The 22,068-nt window shown below is 41.9% G+C and overlaps 1 protein-coding gene across 10 annotated transcripts in view; it reads left to right on the top strand.

Moving 5' to 3' along the window:
• Window positions 1-22,068, top strand: part of LDB3 (LIM domain binding 3) — a 176,387-nt gene that overhangs the window by 19,096 nt on the left and 135,223 nt on the right. The window lies entirely within an intron of this gene.

Below are 22,068 nucleotides of genomic sequence, written 5' to 3'. Positions count from 1 at the left end.
TGGAAAATGTTTGTATTAAGCCTCAAATAATATGCGGTGTAATAATTAATGCATGCGTTTAGCATCGATTCCTTTATTGCTTTTCCATTTTGCCATCGTCTGTAGTTCATTTCTTCCTGGAATTTCTGAAAGGAACATGTTGCAAGACCCTGAATAAGGGTGTTGTAAATATCAACCTCAAAACTTTATCCCCGCAACTCACAGGTTTATTTTCTCCTTTTCTGGTGTTGGGATTGGGTCTTGGGATACTGTTGCTATATCAGTGAGAAGTGAAAATAGATAACAGAGTGCAGGAGAATCAGGATAAGAAGAGACATGGACTCTTTATCTGGAATCAAGGGGTTAGAGTGAGTTGTAAGTCTATGGAGATTCTCAAGTCATCCAGGTCACAGTTGTTCCACAAAGGTGCTTTTTCAAAAAGCAACTGGACTTTGTTTTTCCTTGAAGACATTTCACTTCTCATCCAAGAAGCGTCTTCAGTTCTGCTGAAATGAAGAAGTGGAGAACTGAAGAAACTCCTTGGATGAGAAGCAAGACGTCTTTAAGGAGAAACAAAGTCGAGTTGCCTTTTGAAAAAAAAAAAAACCACCTTCGGGAGTAACAAGCTGAGTTTCTAGACAAAGATGTGCGTGTGATGGGCAGTGTGCTTCAAACTTATATCTGGTCTTCCTTCTCTATCCTGTTCTGAAGCCCTAGAACAGATGCTGAGCTTTCTTTCTCCTGCATGTTAGGGATCCAGAATAAAATCTAACCTTGCACAGGAACATTTTGGGGGGTCCTCCTCTTCCCCCAACTTTGGCATCTGGGTATGTCCAGCTGCATTCAGTCTCAGTCTGTCAGCAACTCTTTTCTCAGTCCTTGGAGAAAGTTTGAATCACCAATAAAGGAGAATATTTGTAGCTCAGGGTTGAAATGAGGGATCCCTGGAGCTCTCTGAGCTTGGTTCTTTTCTCGCAGGCGTTTCATTACTTAGCACCAGTGGTGGGATTCAGCCAGTTCTCACCACTTCGGGAGAACCGGTTGTTAACTTTCTGAGCAGTTTGGCAAATTGGTTGTTGGAAGAAATCATTAGGGCAGAGAACCGGTTGTTAAATTACTTGAATCCCACCACTGCTTAGCACTGACATGTTACCTAGTTTGGGTATTGAAATGTCTTGCAAGAAAGCAACAGAAGTTCAGAGGATTCCAAGGATACCTCAGTTTTAAATTCAGCTTTTGAGAATGAACCAGGAAAGGACTATCTGGGCAATCAGACAGTATATATATCTTTGCCTATTGTTGGGTCTCAACCTCTTTATCCAACTTCCAGTTCCAACTTCTTGAGTGCCTGCAGGCTATGTTGAAAAATCTCAAGATGACAACCATGATGGTCCCATCAATGCTGTGCTTATTTTTAATGTCTCTTTTGCACAACACAAATAAAAAGCTGGTAGCACTTTGATTACCTCATCAATAGCTACCATTTTGATGTTTTTTCACCGTATTCTGTGGATACAACCTCCCAACTCCTCTCTGTGTTTCCCTTTTCTTCATTTTTTCCTCCCCTCCAGAGTGCAATTTTCTCTGCCGTGGAGTTTTTATACAAGGCCATTTTTCTCTACTTTTCCAATTTTTAAAAAAATCTGTTCTCAATCTCATTACATTTTAAGGTTGCCTTGCCTGCTGATCTTTCTGTTGTGTGCATGGCGAGCTTGAGTTTTGTAAGGATGGGGAAAATGAAGGTTAAAAGAGAAAGGGCAATATAATTTGAGTTACTGCAGCTGTGTGGAACTTTAATGTCTTTTCCAAAAGGGTGAATTGGGGGAAAAAACCAGATTGTTCTTAAAGAAGTCACAAAAGATGTCCAATCATTCTTCATGCAAAAGATGGAGTCAAACAGGCCAAAGCCATCTAATGTCCATCCTAGGAGGACATCTTCTTAAATGTTCTCTTCTTATATACTTAGTAACATTTTCTATCTATGTTTTCACCCATCATATCACATTCTTCCTTTGTGCTAATTCTGAGTGCTTCAAACGCTTACGCTGATTTGCCTTATGACGTTGATGGATACCCATGGAGAAATGTTCCCAAGGAACTTCATATTGGAATTTCAAACCTGCGAGGTCAGTTTGCAGAAGATCTAAAAGCAGAGCTTAAATTCCAAACATGCCGATGCCTTTCCTTTGCTGGGCTCACAACAGAACTTTCATTCCAATCTAAGATGATTACTTCTGCACCACATTCCTTTTATTCTGGTTTTATTCCTTTGATGGGAAAAGAAAAATGAAGGAATTGATTTATGAGGGGAAAATCATGGGGGTCATATTTGGAATGTAGCCTCCATTTCTAACCTGGATCAGTGTTTCTCAGTCTCTGCAACTTTAAGATGTGTGGACTTTAACTCCCAGGATTCTCCCAATCAATATGCTGACTGGGGAATTCTGGGAGTTGAAGTCCATATATCTGGAGTTCAAACTATGGGTTCTCCTTCTGAGATCCTCAAAGTCAGTTGCGGCAGAAGGAAGAAGCAGGACAAATAAGCAAAATCAGAAATTGGGAAGAGGAGTTTTTATATATTTAAAGGAGGAGGAGGAGGGAGAGGGGGAGGAGGAGGAGGAGGAGGAGGAGGAGGAGGAGGAGGAGGAGGAGGAGGAGGAGGAGATAAGGGTAATTCTACTCATGGCTGTCATATCATGAAGCTACCTTAGGGTCTTTCTTCCTGATAGGCTACAATAGTTGCCAAAATTGTGGAAACCTTTTAGGAAAAGTGTATTTTCTAAAACTAGCTAATAACACAATTTTTTTTTAGTAGTACCATAAAATTATATATCAATGGAAAGATAATCAAGAATGTAATGCAATAACTTTTATGAAGGATTTGCTATTAGAATAGCAGTTACAGTATAAAGAAGAAAAGTGAAACACGTAGAAAAAATGAGATATACAAAAATTATCATCATAGAAAAAATGAGATATACAAAAATTATCACCATGTCAGTTAATACTTAGTTGGGTAACCTTTAACATGAATGATGGCCTTACAACGTCTTCCCATGGAGTGAACCAAGTCTTTTGGTTCTGCAGCTGTTATCATGTGAAACCAAGATTGAAGGATTGCTTCTGTGAACTGGGTTTTATTGCTGGGTTGCTTCTGACTAACAAGTTTCTTTAGTCGGTCGGCTACATTGATTTTCAATTGGGTTAAAGTCTGGGCTATTCCCAGGCCATTCCAGCAGTGGAATAGGATTACCTTGAAACTCCAAAAAAAAAAAAAAAAAAAAGTGGCGTTATTACCATCAAACCTCAAAAATACACTTTTCCCCAAAGGTTTCCACAATTTTGGCCACTTCTGTATATTTTTTTATGCGTTAGAGAATAATGTCAACATCAACAATAGAAGAGCATTTAAACACCTCCTTCTTGGAATGTGCTGCTTGGAATGACACAAGCTGGTCATCCATCTAATTATTCTGCAGCTCAAAGTCGTACTGGCGTGTCTAACCCACAAGTGTCTGTGTGAAATACTTTGCTGTCGAAAACCCTCTGAATTTCTTCCTAGGATGTTGTAATTTGCAGATCCGTCAGGCATCTATTCTTGATATGTCAAGCATTCATCATTAATGTATGTTGCCATGACTGTACTAAGAATGAGACAAACTCTCCCACGCAGGCAAATATTTAACCAAGTATGTGGCTACTTACTATATGAACAGGCCATCGGTGACAGGGTATATGCAAGACAGAAAGCAAAATAATAAACTTCTATAAACCCTCCTTGAAGCTTTGTGCTAATCCTTTGCAGAATTTGAAAATGTGCTATACTGATACCAGGACAAAAATGTACTTGAAGCTAATGTTAAGAAGGTAATGTAGAAATAAATAGTAGAAGCATCTTTCTTTATTTAGTCAATTATGATGGCCACTTATCTCCAACAAGTGTCTCTGGGTGGTGGACAATTAAAAAAAAAATTAAAACAGTTAATTAAAAAAAAAGAAAGAAATTGAATACAAATAGCGGCCAAGAGATATTATAATCCGCCAATGTCAACCTAACTAGGAATCAGGCAAGGATGGACTTCAAAAATTTTAGCAAGGGGTTCTCTGCCCGGTTGCTCGGCGGGCATGGCCATGGTGGGTGTAGCCTAGTTGGCCTCCTGCACCACAGTGGGGGGGGCATTTTTGCCCTCCCCAGGCTCCAGAGGCTTTCCTCGAGCCTCCAGGAGGGCGAAAATGGCCTTCCCAGGCTCTGGAGGCCCATTTCCGGCCTTCCCAAAATTCTGGTAGGCCCGTTTTTTGCCCTCCTCGAGCCTCCATGTGCACCCTGCATTTACCTGCATCCAAAATGGGCCGCGAGTGGACTCCTGGGAGGGGAGGGGTGGGTGGGGTGGAACCAGCCAGGAGTGGGATTTGGGGGTTCTCTGAACTGCACAGAATCTTAGCTAGAGGTTCTCCCAAACTCCTGCGACTGCCCAGCAGCCCACCCCTGGAATCCGGGCTCTTCACACACTGGGGATGCCAGGTCTGGGAAGATAGCCAGGCCTCTGAAAGGCCAACAGGATTGGGATCATCCTAATCTCAGGAGGGTGGATATTCCATAGGGCAGTGTTACAACAGAGAAGACATGCCTCCTGATCTTCACCAGCCAACACTTTTTGGCTGACAGGACCTGTAACATACCCAACCATTTGACCCAAATTTGACAGGTAGAAACAACTGGCACCAGAAGATCCCTCAAGTAATGTGGTCTGAAGCCATGAAGAGCTCTAAAGGTGAAAACTAGCACCTTGAATTGCACCCAGAAACACATTGGCAACCATTCCAGCTCATGGATTAGGAATGTTCCGTGGGTTGACTGTCCCACAAAATTGACTTTCAGTGAACTCCATTCTGCACAGGATGAAGCTTCCGAATGCTCTTCAAGGGCAGTCCCATGTAGAGCGTGTTGCAGTAGTCCAAATGAGAAGTATGAGAGCATGAGTGACAGTGAGCAGAGTCACTTTGTCAGAAGAAGGGCTGAAGTTGCTATACGTACATCAGGGGTGAAATCCAGCAGGTTCTGACAGGTTCTGGAGAACCGGTAACGGAAATTTTGAGTAGCTCGGAGAATTGGCAAATACCACCTCTGGCTGGCCCCAGAGTGGGGTGGGAATGGAGATTTTGCAGTATCCTTCCCCTGCCACACCCACCAAGCCACTCCCACCAAACCACACCATGCACACCAAGCCATGCCCACACAACCGGTAGTAAAAATATTTGGATTTCACCACTGACGTACATGTAACCATCCATAATGCCATTTTTTTTAATTAACCTTTTTAGAAAGAAATGGTGTAGCAAATGTTTAAGGGGATGACTTTTTATGATCTTATTTTCCTGAGTGCTTTGGGGAAACATTTATTTCCCATCATTCTCTGTGATCATGAAAATGGATTTTTTGCTCACAGGGGAAGAAAGATGTTCAAAGAAACTACTGTCTTTGAATAGGTGATACCAGAGAGAGCTATAATTTTCAGTCTTATAAAATCTCATTCTAATGCTATCTTCCCTGTACAACTGTCATAAAACAGCATCAATTTTATTGAGAATGAGGTTTTATGAACTGCTTATTATATGACACTCAGTAAAGACACTATCTAAATCAGAAATATGTAACATACAGAGTCCTGTGGGTATCTTAAATGTCTCTTTAGCCTTAGCCAGCATGGCCAATCTTCAAGGATGATGATGGCTGAATGCTAAAATGTTTGGGGACCACCAGATTACTTACTCCTGATAGAATAGAGAATAGAATAGCATTTTTTATTGGCCAAGTATAATTGGACACACAAGGAATTTGTCTTGGTGCATATGTTCTCAGTGTACATAAAAGAAAAGATACATTCATCAAGAATCATAATCTAGACAAGAATCACATTGTCCTAGGAAGACCCCGTGGCATCAAGAATAGGTGGATTTTGGGTGACTGGTTTCTACCATTTTGCCTTTGTGTAAGAAGATTGCTGCTTTTCTTCACTGTGTTGCTGAATTGACATATGGATGCACCTTTGGAGTTGCTGTTTCCTTCAGACTTGGGGCCAATGTCAAAGGCACTCTAGATACTATTGGATTAAGGATCAACACCAAAAATGAAACTTTCCTACCTGCTGTCTTTCCAGTGTCTCAACATCTAAAAGATGTTGAGACTCTGGAAAGAGTGCAGAGAAGAGAACAAGAATAATTAGCTGGATAGATAGATAATAAATAAATAGATAGATAGATTGATGTTAGATAGATAGATAGATAGATAGATAGATAGATAGATAGACAGACAGACAGACAGACAGACAGACAGACAGACAGGATAGAGAGAGAGAGAGAGAGAGCGATAATAGACAGAAGGATAGAGATAGATAGATAGATAGATAGATAGATAGATAGATAGATAGATAGAGATAGATAGATAGAGATAGATAGATGATAGATAGATAGATAGATAGATAGATAGATAGATAGATAGATAGATAGATAGATAGGAACCCAAAGAACGCAGCACACACAAAGTCTGTTCAAACCTTAGTTTACTAAATAAACCAGTTTTTTACAACAATGGCTGTTAATTAACTGCATTAACAGCCGCCAAGAATTCAAAGAATAATACTGAAAGCTTACTGTGGTTGGCAGAATGCCCAGAAGCAATTTGCAGGAAGCTGATAAGATAAGCAAGACAAAAGACACGAAAGTATGCGAACGAAGTTGTTCACTGCAAATTGCTTCAGTCAGCGTTCCTCCTTAAATAGGCTAAGGGGGTGGCCAATTAGCCCCAAACCTTACTCTCGAGGAGACCTTCTCCTGAGGAGCCACTCCTGCCTTTTGGCAGCTCTGTGCACCTGTGCATCGAGAAGAGGCTCCTCCTCTTCATCCTCTTCACTTAAGGGAGCTTCTGGAGGTTCTGAAGACCCTGGCTGAATCCCCGCCTCTGGCACCACATCTTCTCCAGCCTCCTGATTGTCTGACTCAAGTGCCAGCTGCACAGGCTGCTGGCACAGCACCACACCAGCCTCCTCGCTGTCGGAATCAGCTACTAGCTGCACAAGCCGCTGACGGGCCACAACAGATAGAGATAGACAGACAGACATGTAGGAAGAGATAGATAGATAGATATAGATGGATAAAGAGACAGACAGACAGACAGGACACTTATTCACAAAGATGCTTGATTTTCATGGTCATTGTTTAGACTGTAAAAAGAGTTTTCATGAATGGGCCAACCTACATATGAACTAGGGTTGAACTCTTCTGTCCTTCTGGAAGTCAATGGCTTCTTTGAAAGAGATAGCTGTCCCATTGGATTCTGAATGGCCACGTTATGAAAACCTATACAAGCCAACAAAGGACGAGAGTGGAAAATCTCTTTGCTGTCTGTTGCTTTTAATCTCCCCAAACTGTGAAATAAGAGATATAAGCACTGCTGGAGTTTTTCACTCTGGGTATTAACCTGGTTCCCTGCTAGCTTTGGAATCTGAACACGGTTGCAAACATTAGCCAATCAATATGTAACCACCATCCAGATACTTGGCCTCTTCTCCACAGGCCAGAAAAATGCTGCTTATCCATTTACCTTTAATCTTCTTATTTTCTTTTTTTTCTAAAAAGCCAAGGTTTTCAGTTCAGAGGTGGAGAAAGAGATGAAACTTAATCTGCACTCTCAGACAGCAATAAAATCTCTCTCACTTTAAGTAGCATCACATTTAAAACCCTCTTCAGCCAGCTTTTGAAGGGCAAAGATTGAATAAGAGAGAGAGAGAGAAAGGGAAGGGAGAAGAGAGAGCGAGACAGAGAGAGATCTTCTGTCATCTATGATCCATTTCTGTCCCCCTAATATAGAAATGAGGGACACGGTGGCTCAGTGGCTAAGATGCTGAGCTAGTCGATCGAAAGGTCGGCAGTTCAATGGTTCAAATCCGTAGTGCTGTGAAACGGGGTGAGCTCCTGTTACCCGTCCCAGCTTCTGCCAACCTAGCAGTTTGAAAGCAGGTAAAAACTGCAAGTAGAAAAATAGGGACCACCTTTGGTGGGAAGGGAACAGCGTTCCGTGCGCCTTTGGCGTTTAGTCATGCCAGCCACATGACCACAGAGACGTCTTCAGACAGGGCTGGCTCTTCGGCTTTGAAACGGAGATGAGCACCACCCCCTAGAGTCGGGAACGACTAGCACATATGTGCGAGGGGAACCTTTACCTTTACAAATATTGAAAAGTACTAGTACTGAATCAATATATACTGTAAACATGTAATCTGTGAAAGTTTTATTTAAAATCCAGTTTATGGATGTTTCTCAAGCTTATTACAATTCAACAAATCATCACAAAGGTGCTTTTCCTTTTCTTTTTAAATATATATATATATATATTATTTTTAAATATACATAAATATTGAATACATGAACAGTGTGGCATCTGGGTATCGTTAGTTTTGATACAAAATAATTGGTGATAATATTGATAATATTAGTTGCACTAATCATACATAATTATAATAGTATTAAAAACATTAAAATGAAAGTTATTAACATGTTAGAATTTGCCCCACCATGTATATAATCCTTCATCATTTAATTATTCAATATTTTAATACACAATACTAATAACCATAGAAATATCATTTAAGTATACATAAGAAAATCATCTTTCAACTTCTGATTTTTACATCTTCATATTAGGGTAAAAACTAGAGGGGGGAAATAATGTTATGCATCTTTCTATATAATATTTTAAAATTAATATGAAGACAAAGATGCTTTTCCAAAAGGCAACTGGACTTTCTTGTTGTTGTTGTTTTTTCCTTGAAAACTTTTTGCTTCACATCCAAGAAGCTTCTTTGGTTCTGACAAACTGAAGAACTGTAGAAGCTTCTTGGATGAGATGCGAAAAGTTTTCAAGGGAAAAAAAAAACACAAGAATGTCCAGTTGCCTTTTGGAGAAGCACCTTAGGGACAATCAACAAGAAGTACAAGGGCTGACATTGTGGTCTTACACTTAACACCCAAAAAACTAAAGAACTTATAATTGACTTCAGGAGGAAGAGAGATGTACATTTACCATTGTACATAAATGGTGAGGAAATGGAGAGTGTTGGTAGTTTTAAATTTCTGGGCATTTATATCTCGGAGGACCTCTCATGGACTATGAATGTTAACATGCTTGTGAAGAAGGCACAGAAGAGGCTGTACTTCCTGAGAATGCTCAGGAAGATAAATCTATCTCAGCATCTACTTCTGTCCTACTATCGCAGCATCATTGAGAGTGTCCTGACATACGGCATTCTTGCATGGTATGGGAGCAGCTCTGTAGCGGTCAAAAAAGCTCTACAGAGAATCATTAAAACTGCCCAGAATATCATTGGGCTCCAGCTACCAGCCCTGGATGACATCTTCGAATCTCGCTGTTTAAGGAAGTTGCACAACGTTCTCAGAGACTCTTCCCATCCTGCTTATAATCTTTTTGAACTGTTGCCTTCTGGCAGAAGATACAGAACAATTAAAACTCGGACCACACGTCTTCTGAATAGTTTGTATCCCAGAGCTATAATTGCACTCAACAATGAACTAAAGGGCCACCATCAGTGAGCTGTTGGACAGCATTACTTGGTCTGTTGTGTGGATGTTTGGGTGGTTTAGGGGTGGGGAATTGTGGTGGGTGGGAGTGTGTTTGGGGATTGTTATGTGTGTTGGACCTGGTCTTTGGGTGTTAAGTGAATTCCGTTGTATGGGTATACTGTGTATACACGTACAATGACAATAAAGTTGTTATTATTATTATTAATAATAATCATAACCTATATGATTGAGAATCTCCACCGACAAATTCAATAAATCGTATTTGTGATAACCTAGTACACAGCAAGTTAAGGACAATGAGCTTTTTGGTTTTCTTTAAGCAGTCTGGAGGACCTTCTGAGTTCTTCCCTGAAGTTCCAGGTGATCACATCTGGGTTGAGTATCAAGAAAGTTCAGTGCAGGAGCCCCTGTCAATCAAGAGGGTGACAGGTGAAGGCATAGCTGCCAGTTCCCATAGAACTGAACATCGCGCTTAGAGCCCTGTCATTTATCTAAAAATAAGTGGCCAGCAAAAGCTGTAAGGAAAGTTAGCAGCCGGGTAAGTTTTTAAGGTCACACTTCAGTTTCCTATGTCTGGAATTCTGGATTTTCTTATGGCCAGCAGGTGTGAAAAATAGTTTTGATGCTTGCTTTTGTCCAGGGCTTTTCATACATAGCCCCAAACACAGCATTCGTCTCCCACCCCACCTTTTTAAAAAATTAAATTTGGTAACAAGATCCTTCTCCAGCCTGGTATTTGTTCCTTCATTCCTAACTTATTGCAATTATTTAGTAAGGACTTTAGATACTTTTGGGGGTGGGGAATGGCAAAGATAGATAACAAAGGCTGAACTATGAGGTTGATCTTTCCTCCACTTTCAGAGCTTGTGGCAGTTTAACGTGATGTAGTTGGGTTGTAAGCTGCTCAGGTAGGGCTTCCGAAGATCTGTTGGATGGAGAAGATGATTACGAGATGAGTTTTGGCTTTGGAAATAAGTCATCACAATGATTCAATCTTCAAAACTAACCACTTGTAAGCAAGGAACCGTTTCATATATCATCTTTATGTTTCTGTTGAGCTTGTTATGGAATGATGAGACCAAACAACATTCCTGGTCAGCCAGAGACAGTTTATTGCACAGTTTCAGAATCAGATTTGTATCTGCAATTCTGAACCAAGAAGAGCTCTGATACAACTGCTTTTTATACATATCCAAGAGAAAGGATTTTGTGAGCACAGCAGTTTTCCATATATGGTTAACATACATTTGTTACATGATAATTGATACTTTCTAAATTACTATTTTCTAGTTCATAAGATTATCTTAGCTAAACAACCTTCCTCAGTTCTGTGATTGCTGATGCGTAGAATCATGGCTGCTTTGGATAATAAGTAACTTTTGTTTCCTATGGATGTCCTTGCATTCTTGACAACTAGGCCCCTCAGAAGATATATATTACCAAGAATGGAATTTAGCTGATTTAGTGTAATCTCTAAACAAGCACATTTCTTTCTTATAATAATGTGAATAAAGAGGGTCCTTCAGTGTTCATATAGCTGACCCTGTACTTATTCCTACATCATTCACATTAAACTTAAACCTGCTGTTATGTATGAACACAGCTTCTGCTTACCTAGAAGTCTGCTTTTTGATGCTCCAGTCAGGGATGGGCTTCAAAAATTTTAGCAAGGGAAGGGCCTCCAGAGTTTGGAGAACCGGGTTCTCTGCCCGGTTGCTGGGTGGGCATGGCCATAGTGGGTGTGGCCTAGTCAGCCTCCTGCACTATGGCTGGGGGTGTGTATTTTGCCCTCTCCGGGCTCCGGAAGCTTTTCTTGAGCCTTCAAGAGGGCGAAAATGGCCTCCCCAGGCTTTGGAGGCCCATCCCGAACATCCAGTAGGCCCGTTTTTCGCCTCCCAGAGGCTCCGTGTGCGCCCTGCACTTACCTACATCCAAAATGGGCTGCATGGGGACTCCTGGGAGGGACAGGGTGGGGTGGGCGGGGCCAGCCAGGAGTGGGCCGCGTGGGGACTCCTGGGAGGGGGAGGCAGATTGGGTGTTGCCAGCCAGGAGTGGGATTTGGGGGTTCTGTGAACTGGACAGAATCTTAGTTAGAGGTTCTCCCGAATCCTTGCGAACCCCCAGCAGCCCACCCCTGGCTGCAGTTGACATTGGAAAGACTTTTCAGCTCTTATAAACTTAACTGAGGATTGGGAAACTCCTGACCCTTCTCAAATACGTCTCATGGAATTCAAAACTTCCCGTTTCCCCACAGTGGGCACTGGGGATTTACCCCTTAGCCAGGAGTGGGGGGGGGGGGCTAGTGAGATATATGTCCCAGGCTGACATTATTTTCCTTTTCTTTTCTAAATGCTGGGGGAAGTTTCCTTCTTCTTCTTCAGAGAAAGAAGGAAACTAGTTTGATATTGTTGCATCAAGGATATCATTGGGGTGGGCTTCAAAAATTTTAGCAAGGGGTTCTGTGCCCACTTGCTGGGTGGGCGTGGCCATGGTGGGCGTAGCCTAGTTGGCCTTCTGCACCACAGTGGTGGTGTGGGGGGGGGCTTTTTGCCCTCCCCAGACTCCAGAGGCCCTCTGGAGGCTGGAAATGGGCCCGTTTCCAGCCTTCCCAAATTTCCAGTAGGGCCGTTTTTCGCCCTCCCCGAGCCTCCACACACTTACCTGCATCTAAAACGGGATGCATGGGGACTGCAGGGAGGAGCAGGGTAGGGTGGGAGGGGCAGCCAGGAATGGGCTTTAAGGGTTCTCCAAACTGCACAGAATCCTAGCTAGAAGTTTTCCCGAACCCCTGTGAACCCCCAGCAGACCACCCAGGGGTGAAATCCAGCAGGTTATGACAGGTTCTGGAGAGTCGGTAGTGGAAATTTTGAGCAGTTCGGAGAACCGGCAAATACCACCTCTGGCTGGCCCCAGAGTGGGGTGGGAATGGAGATTTTGCAATATCCTTCCCCCAGGAGTGGGGAGGGAATGGGGATTTTGCAGTATCCTTCCCCCAGGAGTGGGGAGGGAATGGGGATTTTGCAGTATTCTTCCCCTGCCACGCCCACCAAGCCATGCCACGCCCACCAAGCCACGCCCACAAAACCAGTAGTAAAAAGATTTTTATTCCACCACTGAGCCCACCACTGAGTATCATAGAATCCTATGCCTGGAAGGGACCTTGGAGGACTTCTAGCCAAACCCCCCCTCCCTGCCCAAATCAGTAATCCTTATGTTGGTTCATATGCTGACCTAATCATCAGGAGTTGTCTGACCCAAGAGACTTCTATCTTTCCAACAGCATCTGTGCCTGTATTATATTCCTCACCGTCTTTTTCAGATGAGCTCAGGACTGGATAATCCGCACAGCCCTGATTATATTCATTTTATCCTTACAATACATCTAGGCTACGGCAAGTGATAAGTTATCCCAATTCAAAGCATGAGAAAAGGCTGGGTATTTCAACTGTTGTTAACATTCACGATCAGCTCTTCGGGGTCCCCCATTTCCCTGTCACATCCAATTATTTACAAAGCAGCTTCAGACAGGCTCCAGAATAAAGACGCACTTTCCCCTTTGCAACGTGAGTTTTTCTAACTAGACATCTGGGGAGCTGACCCCGGACCTCCAAGTGCAGAGCACGGTTACAGCGACAGCCTTAAAACTAGAGAGGGATGCAAAGCTAACCATCTGATCAGGCCACCTAAATTATCATGCAGGCAAAGCTCTCGCTGATATTTGATCGAGCACAGATTGTTCTGTTCTCTCTGAGGCGAAGAGGTCTGAAGGACTAGGGGAAATTATGTTGGACCGAGGAAGCATTTGCTGTGACTTCACACCAGGGTAAAGACCTGACAGTTTGATTTTCTGTTATGCTCCTTCCACATTTCTTATTGTGTGTCTCCGAGGGCCTTGACCTTTGTGAGAATAAAATGAAATATTGGCCTTTTTAACAGCGGCGCTGAATGACGACTGAAAGGATTTCTGAGGAAAGTTATCGGAAGGAAATAGTTTCAATTTACATTAATTGAGCCACTGAGCCACGGTGGCACAGTGGTTAAAGTGCAGTACTGCAGGCTACTTCTGCTGACTGCCGGCTGCCTGCAATTTGGCACCTCAAATCTCACCAGGCTCAAGGTTGACTCAGCCTTCCATCCTTCTGAGGTGGGTAAAATGAGGACCCAGATTGTTGGGGGCAAGAGGCTGACTCTGTAAACCGCTTAGAGAGGGCTGTAAAAGCACTGTGAAGCGATATATAAGTCTAAGTGCTATTGCTATTAATACAATTGTTTCTGAAAAAAGTCCTGAATATGCCTGATGTGTTTAAGTTACAAGAATGAAAATAGGCTATTTATTACCTCTGTTAATAAATGAATATATTTATTAAGTACTGTTTTAAGTAAATAAATATATTTACTTAATCAAATGGTTTGGAAATTCTTGCTGGGGGTGGGATACCATCTTTGGAATCTGGGGCAGAAGATTAGAAAATTGGTCTTTCTTTGCCTAATACAATTCTTCAATGAACAATCCAAACCCAGAGAAGAAAAGGAAAAAGGAAACTGTCTTCTCATATTATATTCCTTCTTCTGATTTGAGGAATACATATGGATCCTAAATAATTCTCCATGGTTTCAGCTTGTGTAAACTGCGTGGGAATTTGTCCTTTTTAAGGGCTGCACCAAAAATTCTCAGGGCAGGAGCAACTCTTTATGTAAACATAAAATATGTGTTTTCTGACTCTCAAAGATAGGAAAATAACCTCCATAAGTTCAGTGACCCAAAAAGGCAAGAGGTGAAAGGCAGACATATAGATAGGCGGATGGATGGATAGATGAGAGAGAGAGAGAGAGAGAGAGAGAGAGAGAGAGAGAGAGAGAGAGAGAGAGAGAGAGAGAGAGAGAGAGAAAGAAAGAAAGAAAGAAAGAAAGAAAGAAAGAAAGAAAGAAAGAAAGAAAGAAAGAAAGAAAGAAAGAAAGATGGTAGATAGGTAGGTAGGGAGAGAGGGAGAGAGGGAGGGAGATAGGATAGGATAGGATAAGCAAACAGACATGTCTTGATTCCTGTTTTCTGCAGTCTGCAGATTTTTCTACCATAAAACAGCTTATCTGGCTGAAAATTAGAGGAGAATATCTATACCTCAACATTTTACTGTGGGGTCCTTGGTGCTCTCTGAGCTTAGTTGTTTTCTTGCAGACTTCTCATGACTCAACTAGGTAACATTATCAGGGCTTGAAGGGAAGGGGTTTATTCGCTGTCCATATACAATGACTTGCCCTGATGGATTATTGCTGATATAGCTCAGCTTTTCAAACAGATTCTTTTGACTAACTTTTAATTTAAAAAAAAATTACAAAGCCAACAGCGTCAGAACAAAGTCATTTTCCTGTGACAATAAAAATCTTTTCTGCTTTTCCATATGTGGGAAAAGGGAAGAAGTATCTTCCTGTTGCATTCTAGAAAACTTACAGGTTATTCAAAGAGCGATTTGAAAACCGGTAACAGCACCTGCCCCCTAATCTGAATCATGGCTAGTCCAGAGAATGTGCATCTGTTTCCAAATGTGGCATTGCACCTTCCTCTTTAGCAGGGAAATGTCATGACACAGCTTGGTGACTTTCAGTGTTCGACATGGTGAGATCAGTTGATTTCCAAAACAGATAAAAGATTAAGATGGCAGTTCTGGCTCTGCTTATGTGGCAGCAAACTTCTCAATTTCCACGGATTCGTTTGGTGGACTTCCTTCCGAGGACAGGTAGTCCTCGACTTATGACCACAATTGAGCCCAAAATTTATGTTGCTAGGCAAGTCAGTTAAGTGCATTTTTGCTCCGTTTTACAACCTTTCTTGCCACAGTCCCTGCCACAGTCATCAATCACATTCGCCAACAGAGCAATTTTGTGGGTTGTAGAGGTCACTCCTCTCCGACTGCTGTAGGTAACCCTGGGATACAGCCTTGAGAGAGATAAGCATGGAATGTGCATCTGTCTTTGGCTGCCGTGCCATTTCACCGGTTTCCCATCCCTTCTGGCCTATGGCAACTCGAGACCAGGCCAGGAATGCTTTGCGAGTTGACATTCGGCTCCCCTCACTTCCTGAAGGCAACCTGTGCAAAAAAAAAACAAGAAGGTGTTCACATAACCCCGGGACACCGCAACCGTCATAAATATGAGTCAGTTTCCAAGCATCTAAATTTTGATCACATGACCATGGGATGCTGCAAAGTTTGTAAACGTGAAAAACAGTCATAAGTCATTTTTTAAATGCCGTTGTCACTTCGAGAGGTCACTAAACGAACTGTTTATATGTCGAGGACTATCTATACAATGTGCGACAACGGCACCCTGCAATTTTATATATCCGAGGAAAAGGTGCAGCTGCTACTGTAAGCTTCGGCAGAGAGCTGCTAATTTTGCATTCTGGTGTTCTTTGACGCACCTTTTATTAGAGATGGAATCTTCAGCCCCAGTCAGCCCTAAATAGGATTACGCAGTAAAAGTATATATAACTGAACTGATAAATTATCCATTACAGGCTTATCACCGGTGCTCTGCCTTTAGGCTTTTCAATTTATTCTGTCTTTCTCACCCAAACACACACACTTGGTGAATGAACAAACAGGAAAAGCTACAGGCCATCCACCTGGCTTTTTGAGTTGGTGTAAGGCTGAAAAGGCCATTCAACTGAAATGTTTCTAACAGCACCTACCCAGATGCGGCTGGCAATTACAAAAAGAAAGCCTTAAAAGTTAATGCTCTTTGAATGAGTCTTCAAACTTTAGCCCTTAGGTGAGAAAAGTTTCAAGGCTTAGAAGCCTAATGTGTGAAATGGCCCTTAGAAAGCACAAAGAGAAGCAATTTTGTTCTAAAGGACCAGGAAGATCTAAAAAGCAAGGGCACCAAATAGATTCGTGGGTGTAAATTCCTTCCCTTGGGTTCCCAAGCAAGTAAGTGCTTACATAAACCTGATGGGATGCTGGAGGAATTTTCTTCTGATTCGTTCATGACACAGTCTTCGGGACACACGGCATCCAAAATAATCTGTGTCCAAATTTGTGTAGAGGGGTGTAATTTGATTCTTGGACACCATCCAGAGGCCCTAATTTGGGGAAGGGCAGCTGACAAATTTGGACTCAATGCTGCTTTACATAATTAGGGGTCATTGTTTGACTTGCCTTCCATGGTAGATGGGGAAATAGCAATTGTTTCCAATTTAGCATCGTTCATTCAATGAAACTGATCTTTCTTGATTGCTGAACTTAAGATAGTCCTCCTGCTTTCTATTTAAAGACGATTGGCTCAAGAATTTTAATGCCTGCAGCTCTCTGGTGCTCAGCCAACTATTTAATCTGTGCAACATGGAACTCTAGGAAATAATTTCTTTAAACTGGTTTTAGTTTTAGTGACAGTTTTGGTCACCACGATACCAAAAAAAAAAAAAGATGTTGAGACTTTGAAAAGAGAGCAGAGAAGAGCAACAAAGATGATTAAGGGATTGATGGCTAAAGTAAGGTGACCAGATTTTAACATTGGTAAAGAGGGACATTGTGGGCGTGGCTTATTTTGTGGGCGTGGCTAGCTGGTCATGTGACTGGGTGGGCGTGGCTAGCTGGTCATATGACCGGGTGGCCATGGCTATGTGTATAGGGTAAGGTGAACAGATTTTAACATTGGTAAGAAGGACACCATTGTGGGCGTGGCTTATTGTGTGGGCGTGGCTTGGAGGCCATGTGACTGGGTGGGCGTGGCTAGCTGGTCATGTGACCGGGTGGCCATGGCTATGTGTATAGGGACTACTCAGAGGGCTGAAAAGTCATTTCTGACAGGTCCTCACACTTATGACCATCCTCACATTTATGCCCGTGCAGCATTCTTAACAACCATGTCACTCATTTCACAACTGCTTCTCTTCACCATGATGACAAGATAGGGCAAAAATGTAAAATATGAGGACAGTCGTAAGTTCGAGGACTGGTCAAAAGTGCGAGGACCAGTCAAAAATAACTTTTTCAGCCCTCTGAGTAGTCCATATGCATAAAAGGATACAGTAATAGAGAGGGATGAAGGAAGGGAAGGGAAATTAGAGTAGGAGTGACGGTTAAGAGAGGGAGGAAGTAGGGAGGAGAAGAAGAGGGGGAGGAAGAGAAAGTAAGAAGGAAAGAAAAGAGAGAGGTGGTAGGTTTGAGGAGAAAGATTGCTGTACAATAAAAAAGATGAAAGGGAAGAAAGCCAACCCCAAACAAATATAAAGATATTAAGATAAAGAATGAATTGTTAAACTTTAAAGAATAAAAGAGAACAAATATGAATAAATAGCAATAATTAGAAACACACATACATACAATGTATTTTCTTTGAACAGAATATTTGGCTGGTTCACAAATTTAAACAGTGTTTAGTCATTTCAATTAAATTTACAATTTCTATATTTCCTTTTTGCCATATTTATTCCTCATCTATTTTTTTAAAAAAACAATATTACCCTTCATCCTCATCTCTAATCTTAATCAAATTCAATTTTTCCCTTCTATTCTATTTTATACCCCTTCCCATTGTCATCTATTTTTATATCCATCCTCACATTGTTTAATTATGTAATTATGTAATACAGTTGTTTAATACAAATTCAACATTTTAATATAAATCAATTAGTTATATAACTATCTTTTTTGTATATTAATCAATATGAACATGAATATTCCAATTATTTCCATGCAATCCAATTTCTTACAAATCAATTAATTATACTTACCAATAATAATAAACCAAATAATTTCCCCCATATATTCCTCCAAACCACAACTTAACCATTTCTGCTTTCAACACAGTATACAATTAATAGTATCTCAATTATTACAATTCCCTAGTTAAAAAGAGCTTTTTTTTCTTTTGTGTTTTAAAATCTTGAACTCTCCTCTTTTGCCCTAAATAATTTCCCATTGTTTACACCTACCTTTTTTGGTGAGGAAAAGGAAAATAAATCTGCTGCCTAATTTTCCAACGTTGCAAGCAAACACCAAAGCCAACAGCCTGTTTTACTTTCACTTTCGTTTTGAGCTTGGTTTGCACAAAGAGAAAAAAAAAACCGCTGGAGCAATTTAGGAAGAGCAAAGCCCTGTGCAAATCAGCTGAGAGGGGGAAGCCGAGCTAATCAACGTAGGGCGGCCCTTTGAAGCCCCGCGGCAAGAGTTTAAACAGGTTTTTTCCCTCTAGCCAGCAGCGGGGATTCAGGAGGCAGAATGAAAAATCGGGACTTTTTTAAAACGCCGCGGGACGCGGGACAAATTGCTCAAAAGCGGGACTGTCCCGCCAAAAGCGGGACGTCTGGTCACCTTAGGCTAAAGTGTATGAACAATAGTTGCGGAAACTGGGTATGTCTAGTAGTTTAACAAAGAGAAGGATTAGGGGTGAATTGATAGCAGTCTTCCAATATCTAAGAGGCTGCCACAAAGAAGAGGGGGAGTCAACCTATTCTCCAAAGCACCTAAGGCAGGACAAGAAGTAATGGGTGTTTGTTTGTTTGTTTTATCAGATTTATATACCGCCCTACTCCTGGAGGACTCAGGGCGGTGAACGGGCACAGAATAAAATACATAAATACAAAAGTTAGAAAAATAATTAAAACCAAATTAAATAATTTAGCCCAAGACAATTAAAAATCCCAATAATTTAAAACAAATTAAAATTTCAATTTAAAAATTTTTTAAAAAGGGGAGAAAATTAGGCCAGGCCGGCTTGCTGGAATAGGAGGGTTTTAAGAGCACAACGGAAAGTGCGCAGATCTGGGATCCTCCGTATCTCCGGGGGGACCTCGTTCCAGATAGTGGGTGCCCCCACAGAGAAGGCCCTCCCCCTGGGGGCTGCCAGTCGACACTGCTTGGCTGACGGGGTCCCTCTCTATGAGAGCGTACCGGCCAGTGGGAGGCTGTTTGTGGTAGTAGGCGGTCCCGTAAATAACCAGGTCCTAAGCCATGGAGCGCTCTAAAGGTGGTAACCAAAACCTTGAAGCACACCCAGAAGACCACCGGGAGCCAGTGTAGCTTGCGCAGGAGAGGTGTAACACGGGAGCGCCATGTTGCTCCCATAACCACCCACGCGGCTGTTTGCGCCAGTTGGAGCCTCCGGGTGCTCCTCAAGGAGCAATAGTACAATAGTAACGCTCTCTACATGGGGAAGCTTACCAAAGAGAGATCCAACCTAGAATAAAGGAGAAATTTCACAATTAATCAATGGAATGGCTTGCCTTCAGAAATTGTGGGTGCTCCATTCCTGGAGGTTGTTAAGAGATTAGGCAACTTGTTTGAAATGGTATGGGGCAGGGGTGTCAGATTCAAGGCCTGCCAGCCAGATCTGGCCTGTGATGTGGTTGGATCTGGCCCGTGGGGCCGTCCTGGTTTACCCAATGTGAAGAGGAAAGATTAGGCCACTGTAGCTTACCAGTGTGAAGAGGAAACATGCCAACAATTTGGGGAGTAGCATCAAGCAGGCCACGTCCACCCAGTTGGCCACACCCAGCCACCCAGCCAGGGGTGAAATGCTCCCGGTTCAGACCGGCTCGGGTGAGTAGGTAGCGATGGTAGCGGGCAGTTTGGAGAACCGGTAGCAAAAATTCCCATGCCCAGCTGAGCCGTGCAATCATCAGAGGCTTTTTTTTCTTTTAAATGTCTCTGACCATCCAAACTCTGACGATCCCAGCTGAGTTGCCTGCCGATCAGGCAACTCAGCTGGGATCGTCAGAGCCATTTAAAAGAAAAAAAGTTTTTTTTCCTCTCTTTTAAATGGCTCTGACCATCCAAACTCTGATGATCCCAGTTGAGTTGCCTGCCGATCAGGCAACTCAGCTTGGATCGTAAGAGCCATTTAAAAGAAAAAAAGTTTTTTTTTCTTTTAAATGGTTCTGACGATCCAAGCTCTGATGATCCCAGCTGAGATCAGGCAACTCAGCTGGGATCGTCAGAGCCTTTTGAAAGCATTTTTTTACATGGTTTTATATGTAAAAAATGGTTTTAAAAGTTAAAAAAAAATTGGCCACGCCCACCCAGTCACATTACCCCACCACCACCAAGCCACGCCCACAGAACCAGTAGTAACAAATGTTAGATTTCACCACTGTACTCAGCCATGCCCACCCCATCAGCCACCCCCACCCCACCCCCTTAGGTCAACTACAGCCCTGATGTGGCCCTCAATGAAATTGAGTTTGATACCCCTGGTATAGTTTACTGTTGGGCAGAGTGTTGGACAAGAAAACCTCGAAAGTCCCTTCCAACTCTGTTATTCCGTATTCTATTCCATATTCTGTAAACTTTATTTGCCCAGTGTCACTCGCGTACAGTTTGTCCTCAAATTAATGGGGACCAGAATTTTCATTGCTAAGTGGGATAGTGATCGAATGACCTGATTGTATGACTTTTTTTTGCCATGGTTGTAAAGCGAATCACTACAGATGTAACGTGTAGGAGCAGAACAGACAGAGCTGGGGGATTCACCTCTGAGATTTATACACTAAGGCTTCTTGAAAAGAAAAACGAAGAGAATTCCAGGCCACTGAAAAAGTTGAGAATTCAAGTCAAAGAAAAAAAGTCAGAGATTTGTAAGGGAAGTTTTCGATTAACATTTAATTTCTTATGCGAAGAATGTAGAGCGATGAATCATTTCCCTTCAAGTTCCATTCTTAATGGCACTTTGTACTAGTTTGGTTAACAAAAGCTCTTCTAATTATAGTAGCTATAGCAGATACTTACTGTTAGAATATAGATAATATCTTACTGATGATTAAAAGCTCAGACTTACAATTTCTTACTAGTACACTATCGCAATAGGACTTCATATATATTCAAGAATGATTAACTGACATGATAACTCTATTCTAAGAACAGCATTGATTAGAAGAGATAATAGCTGCAATCAAACTAGGAGGCCAAAATATTTTAACATTTTGAAATATGCAGATAAGGCCACTTTGGTAGCTGAAAATAGAAAGAGGCAGCTCATCATGAAAGTCAAATTGATATATTAAGAAGGTAAAGGTAATGCCAACTAGTGTGCTTAATAAACATAGAGTTGACAAGAAAGCAGTGGTGAAATCTAAATTACGACCGGTTCTGTGGGCATGGCTTGTTGGGCATGGCAGGGGAAGGATACTGCAAAAAAGTGTGTTGCATTTATGAAATCAATGAAATGCTACGGAGAAAACAAATTTTTATTTCTGCATGCAACAAAAACATTTTGAACTCTGAAAATAAAGATGCTGCGTTGAAGGTAGGAGCCTGGATAGTTCAGCAGACTAATGCATTGTAATTTAACTCCAGCTGTCTGCAATTAGTAAGTTCGAATCTTGCCAGGCTCAAGGTTGACTCAGCCTTCCATCCTTTCTAAGGTAGGTAAAATGAGGACCCAGTTTGTGGGGGCAATAAGCTGACTTCGTATAAATATACACAAGTATGAAGGCTATTGCTTAACGCATTGTAAGCCGCCCTGAGTCTCCGGAGAAGGGCGGCATATAAATCATTT

This window comes from Pantherophis guttatus, chromosome 6 (assembly GCF_059756535.1).
Source record: "Pantherophis guttatus breed Tessera chromosome 6, ASM5975653v1, whole genome shotgun sequence".
In the NCBI taxonomy this organism is placed as follows: Eukaryota; Metazoa; Chordata; class Lepidosauria; order Squamata; family Colubridae; genus Pantherophis; species Pantherophis guttatus.
The sequence above is the reverse complement of the archived record's forward strand: the minus strand, read 5'-3'. Positions and strand labels throughout refer to the sequence as shown.